Genomic DNA, 6,967 nt, shown 5'->3' on the forward strand with positions numbered 1-6,967 from the left:
CTCTAACCCTCCTTCGCTCCAAAGAGAAAAGACTTCTCTCACTCAAACTTTCCTCATCATACATGCTCCCTAAACCTCTGTGTCCTTTCTAAAGTTTCCATATCCATTCTATAATTAGAAAGTGCGGTGGGGTTAGACAAATGAAATGCAAGGGCCATGTTGAGATAGGCTGGGACGTCAAGAGTTTATCTTCTAGCATATCAGTACAGGAATCTGATAATAGTGGAATAGAAGCTGTCTTAAGTCTGGTGGTACATGGGTTTTTGTATCTTTTATAGAGAGCCTGTTATGAGGAGGCCAGAACTGAACACAATACAATACTATCATGACGTCATGACAACAACCTTTCCCTCAATGTCAGGAAAGCAAAAGAGCTGGTCATTGACTTTAGGAAGGGGCAGTGCAAACACTCCTGCTTACCTCAATGGTGCTGCAGTCAAGAGGGTCGAGAACTTCAAGTTTCCAGGAGTAAACATCACCAAAAACCTATTCTGGTCCAACCATGCAGATACCATGATTAAAAACTGCATCTGAGTCTCTATTTCCTCAGGCAACTGAGGAAATTCAGGGTGCACCCTTTGAACCCCCCCCCCACCCAATTCTATTGATTCACCATCAAAAGCATCCCATCCAGATGTGTCTCGACTTAATATGGCAACTGCTCTCTGCCTATGACCACAAGGAACTGCAGAGAGTCGTTGACACACTGCTTAGCACACCATGGAGACCAGCCTCCTTTCCACTGTCACTCTCTCAACATAGTCTAACACCCACCCATCTAGACAGTCTCCGTTCTCCCCCATCCCATCAGACAGAAGATTTAAAAGCCCAAAGGCATGTACCCACAAGCTCAAAGGCAGCTTCTACCCTGCTATAAGACTATTGAAACATTCCCTAATATGATAAAATGGATTCTTGACCTCCCAACCTACCTTTTTATGGCCTTACACTTCATTATCTGCTCTTTCTCTGTAACGATTGCTGCTTATTCTGGCTGTGTTATCGTTTTACCTTGTACTACCTCACCACTGTAATGAATTGATCGAAATGAACAGTATTCGGGACTACTTTTTCATCGTAACTTGGTCAATGCCTCTAAAAGGTGGCATCCATCATGTGACAGCAACTCAATGCACAAAAGCATGCAGACATGATCAAGAGGTTCAGCTGTTCAGACCAAGCATCAGATTGGGGATGATGACAGAGGAATGATTGTTGATGGGGTGGTTTGAGTATCTCAGAAACTGGTAATCTCCTGGGATTTTCACACACACACACACACACACACAACAGTGTTTAGGGTTTACAGAGAATGGTGCAAGAAACGAAAAAAAACGTATCTAGTGAGCGGCAGCTCAGAGGGTGAAAATGCCTTTTTAATGAGAGAGGTCAGAGGAGAATGGCCAGACTGGTTCAAGCTGACAGGAAGGCGACATTAACTCAAATAACCACACTTTACAACAGTAGTCCTCAGAGGAGCATTTGTGAATGCACAACACGTCGAACTCTAAAGTGGCTACAGCAGCAGAAGGCCAAGAACATACACTTAGTGACCACTTTATTGTACAGGAGATGCCAAATAAAGCAGACACTGCGTGTATTTCTTATTGTAATTTATAGTTTCTTTTTAAGTAATGCACTGCACTGCTGCCACAAAACAATATATTTTCCAACATAAGTCAGTGATATTAAACCTGATTCTGATTCTGAGCTTGGCGTGTGTGACAATAATAAGCCAATTTGCCAATTTAAAATATGATGTAGATTCCTGATTTTGTTTCTGAGTGCAGCTGCAATGGTCATGGGCTGCTGTTGTGTGATCAGGGCATGTAGGTTTGATTGTCCATGGTGTTATGTTCAAACAGCACAGCTTCTTTACACAATACTAAGTTCAATTTAAGCTCTTCAGTCTCCATAAAACACATCTGTCTATAGCTTTAGGGGTCTGAGTTCTATCTTCTGTACTTTACTGTCTGTTTGCTGTGCGTCACGCACATTAACAAAGGTCAAGTGGTTCATTAAGGTTGTTAAGGTGATAAATTAGCATAATTCAATTTTATCTGTCTTTGAATGATTTAACGTACACTCTTCCTTCATGAAGTGTTTAACAAATCTCTTTTTTTATTTCAAGGAGATAAAAGTGAAGGGTTTTTGACGCTGGATTATCAGCGAGGTTCTGCAGTAACCTGTGCTCGGCAGGTGCCTCTTGGTGGAAATAAGAGTCTTATTGGAAGGTCAGGTCAGCAGATATCGGTCTTGATTTTTTTCATTAAAGATTAGCCTTATTTGTCTTATGCACATCAAAACATCAAAACATACAGAGAAATGTGTCGTTTGCATCGAATCAAATCTGCAGCATTTCCGCAGAACCTTCAGTACTAAACCTGTGGAATGTAAAACCAAAAGCCATAAGATAACGGAGCAGAATTAGATCATTTGGCCCGTTCGAGTCTGTCCCACCATTTCATCATGGCTGATCTATTTTATCTCAAGCTCCCCATCTCATGCCTTCTTCCCATATCCCTTCATGCCCTGGCCAATCAAGAATCTATCAACCTCTGCCTTCAATATATAAATACAGAATGTAATTGTTTGAAGGCACATTTACGGCTTTGTTTCTTGTACTTATTTAAATATTAGGCACTCTGGCATGTTTCGATGTACAGTACTGTGCAAAAGTTTCATGCACATATATATAGCTCGGGAACCTCAGAGTTTTGCACAGTACGTTGGTAAGTTTATGTACTGCACTGTACTGCTGCCACAAAGAAAACTAATTTCATGACATATGTGAGAGATGATAAACCTGATTCCGTCTCTATTGTGGACTGTTGGAGGAAGTGGGAAGCACCAGAGAGGCATTCTGTAACGATCAATAAACCAACTACTTGGATTCAAATGATCTTGCCTGGTGTCTCAGGGCTGGATGTGTCTGCACCTGCACCACCACGCCTAGCACTCTTCCTCTGTCACCTGTCCCACACTCCTCCCGTGACCCTCCATACTTGCCATTCCCAACTTCCTTTGTTCCGCCAGATTTACAACCTTGCTTTTCACTACACATTGACGAATACAGTACAGTGCAAAAGTCTTAGGCACCCTAGCTATATACAAATGGTAGATGTGCCTAAGACGTTTATACAGTACTGTTGTTCATAATTATTCTGCATAATTTCACACATCAGTAATCTGCTTCCTTCTTCAGCAGACTTGGCTCTGTAGGTTCTAATGCAGAGACTGTTGGACGCTGATGCTTTTGCGATTCAGAGATTCTTTGGATGAGGCATAAAATTGATTGCATATGATCACCTTATTAAGTATTAAGTATTTTTACAAGTTAAGAGCAAACGGTACTACTGCAAAGTTACTAACATAGTTAGAGTGTGGATTGGTAGGAGGCGGCGCATGGGAATAAAAGGATTATTGTCTGGTTGCCTGCCAGTGACTAGTGGTGTTCCGCAGAGGTCGGTTTCTTTTTATACTGTCTATCAATGATGTAGATGATGGAATAGATGGTTTTGTTGCCAAGTTTGCAGATGATACAAAGATTGGTGGAGGGTCAGGTAGTGTTGAGGAAACAGGTAGGCTGCAGAAGGACTCTGACAGATTAGGAGAAAGGACAAGAAAGTAGCAAATGAAATATAATTTTGGAAAATGCACGGTCATGCACTTTGGTAGAAGAAATAAATGTGCAGACTATTTTCTAAATGGGGAGAAAATCCAAAAATCTGAGATACAAAGGGACTTGGGAGCCCTTGTGCAGAACACCCTGAAGGTTAACTTGCAGGTTGAGTCGGTGGTGAGAAAGGCAAATGTAATGTTAACATTCATTTCAAAAAGTCTTGAATACAAGAGCAGAGATGTGATGCTGAGGCTTTATAAGGCACTGGTGAGGCCTCACCTTGAGTATTGTGAACAGTTTTGGGCACCTCATCTTAGAAAAGATGTGCTGGCATTAGAGAGGGGCAAGAGGTGGTTCACAAGGATGATTCTGCGAATGAAAGGGTTATCATATTTGGAATGTTTGATGGCTCTGGGTCTGTACTCACTGGAATTTACAAGGGTGAGGGCAGATCTCATTGAAACCTCTCAAATGTTAAAAGACCTAGACAGAGTAGATGTGGAAAAGATGTTTCCCATGGTGGGGGAGTCCAGGACAAGAAGGCACAGCCTCAGGATAGAGGGGAATCCATTTAAAACAGGGATGCAGGGAAATTTCTTTAACCACAGGGTGGTGAATTTGTGGAATTAGTTACCACAGGCAGCTGTGGAGGCCAGTTATTGGGTCTATTTAAGGCAGAGCTTGATAGGTTCTTGATTGGACAAGGTTATGGGGAGAAGGCTGGGGAATGGGGCCGAGGAGGGGAAAGAAAGATCAGCCGTATTTGAATGGCTGAGCAGATTCAATGGGCCAAGTGGCCTAATTCGGCTTCTATATCTTATGGTCTTATAGTCTTACTAAAAGAGCAGAAACTGAGCAAGGAAGAGCAGCTGAGAGACAAATGATAGACGAAGGAAAAAGCAGTTGTGATTGTCTCATATTCAGATTAGATATAGCAAAAAAATCCAGTGACAACAAGTAATCTATAAAATAGCAAGATTCAAGTGGTGTGACATCTGCTCTTGGAAGCTTCTAGAAAAGTACAGAAACAACTGTATCGTAATTATCGGAGTATTCAATGTATAATGATTATATGCACTCAGTGGCCACTTTATTAGGTACACCTTTACGCCTCTGCTTGTTAATCAGCCAATTATATAGCAACTCAAAGCATAAAAGCACACAGACATGGTCAAGAGGTCCAGTTGTTGTTCAGACCAAATATCAGAAAGGAGAAGAAATGATTTTGACTGTGGAATAATTGTTGGTGTTTCATGGGGTGGTTTTAGTATCTCGTAAACTGCTGATCTACTGAGATTTTCACTCACAACAGTCTCTAGTACGGGCGTTCACAATCTTTTTATGTCATGGACCAATACCATTAAGCAAGGGGTCTTTTTCTTGAAAATGATAATGAGAGATGTTAATGAGAGATGTCAGAGGAGAATGGCCAGAAATACCTAATAAAGTGACCACTGAATTTAAAACTCAGAACAGCGAACATAGAACACAGAACAGTCCAGCTCTGTACAGGCCCTGTGGCCCTCAATGTTGTGCCGAATGTCAATCTAATGTTTCCCACCTACGTAGCCCTCCATTGTTCTTTCACACTTATGCCTATCTAAGAGGATTGGTATTGATGGACCAATTGACCTGTAATGGCTTGAGAGTACATGGTGGAATATGCTGTAGTTGTATCTAGGAACAGTCTTAATGAGTTGACTCTGAGACTCTTCAGACGAGGAGTTCTGACAGCATCTAAGGAAATGAATAGATAGTCAACGTTTTGGGCTGAGACCCTTCTTCAGAACTGAGAAGGAAGGGGGAATACGCCAGAATAAAAAGGTGGTGGGAGGAGTAAGAGGCCAGCTGAAAGGTGATCGGTGAAGCCAGGTGGGTGGGAAAGGTCAAGGGCTGGAGAAGAAAAAGTCTGATAGGAGAGGAGAGTGGACCACGGGAGAAAGGGAAGGAAGAGGGGTACCGGGGGAAGTAATGGCAGGTGAGAAGAAGTAAAGGGTCAGAGTGAGGAATAGAGGAAGGGGTGGGGGGTGGAGAATTGAAGGAGAAATATATATTCTTGCCATCAAATTGGAGGGTACCGAATCTGACAATCTCACTCCATCCTCCCTCCCCCACCCATGCACCCACCTTCCACATGGCCTGTCTTCACCGATCACCTGGCAGCCTATACTCCTTCGCCTCCCCCCACCTTCTTATACTAGCTTCTTCCCCATTCCTTTTTCAGTCCTGATTAAAGGTCTCGGCCTGAAACCTCTCCATAGATGCTCCTCCAGCATTTTGTGAGTATTGCTCTTGATTTTCAGCATCTGACAATCTCTTGTGTTTATACTGGAGGTTTACAAGGAGGTATCCATGGCTGATAAAGTGGCTTCCTTTAGAGCTGGGCTTGTCAAAGGAAAGGTTTAATTGAGGTGAGTGAAATCAGGACAAGGTTCAAAGAAGAATCTGTTTCCTTTGGCAGAGACATCATTAACAGGAGGGCAACGGTTGAGTGTAGTTGGCAGAAAGACTGGAGATTACTTTCACCAAATGGATTCCAGGGTCTGGAACTCAGGAGAGAAATCATATCGTGTAGGAAGGCAGGTTGTTTCTGAATTGTTGAGTGTGGGTATTCATGATCCTGAGCCTTCTCCATGATGGTAGTAATGAGAAGAGGGTCATTAGTGACAGACGCCAGCTTCTTGTGGCATCATCTCTTGAGAATGTTCTTGATGGTGGGGAGGGTTGTGCCCGTGATGGCGCTGGCTAGATCGCAGATCCCTGCAGCTTCTTGCAATCCTGTGCATTGGATCTTCCATGCAGTGGTGTAGCCAATCAGAATGCTCTCCTCTGTACATCTATAGAAATCTGTAAGAGTCTTTGGTGACATGCCAAATCTTCTCAAGCACTGAATGCAGCAGAGGCGCTGGTATGCCTTCTTTGGGCTTAGTGTTGGGCCCAGGACAGATTCTCATCACCTTTAGAAGAGCTGTGCTTTGAGACTCCAGGCAGAGAGTTGGGAGGCTAGTTCACACCTACCACACTTTCCTGGCCAATGTGATAACTTATGAGCATTGTCCATGATTCTATGATTTATTAACTGTCTCTGATACTAAACATTCCCAGCTTTAGAACTTGGCTGCTCCTGAACTGCAACTTGGAATAGCCAAAAACATTCATAAAATGTGTTGACATATTTGGCTTTTTTTTAAAATTCTGGGAATTCCTAACTAAGATGTGAGGAATTGACTGCAGGTCCAAAGAAGACAATGAAATAATTCTCAGCCAGATATCATTCCACTGTACCAGAGAGCAATGCATTTTAATATCATTCAGCTCCTAACATTAATTATCTCCTGGATTTAG

This window comes from Mobula birostris, chromosome 18 (genome assembly GCF_030028105.1).
Source record: "Mobula birostris isolate sMobBir1 chromosome 18, sMobBir1.hap1, whole genome shotgun sequence".
Classification (NCBI taxonomy): Eukaryota; Metazoa; Chordata; class Chondrichthyes; order Myliobatiformes; family Myliobatidae; genus Mobula; species Mobula birostris.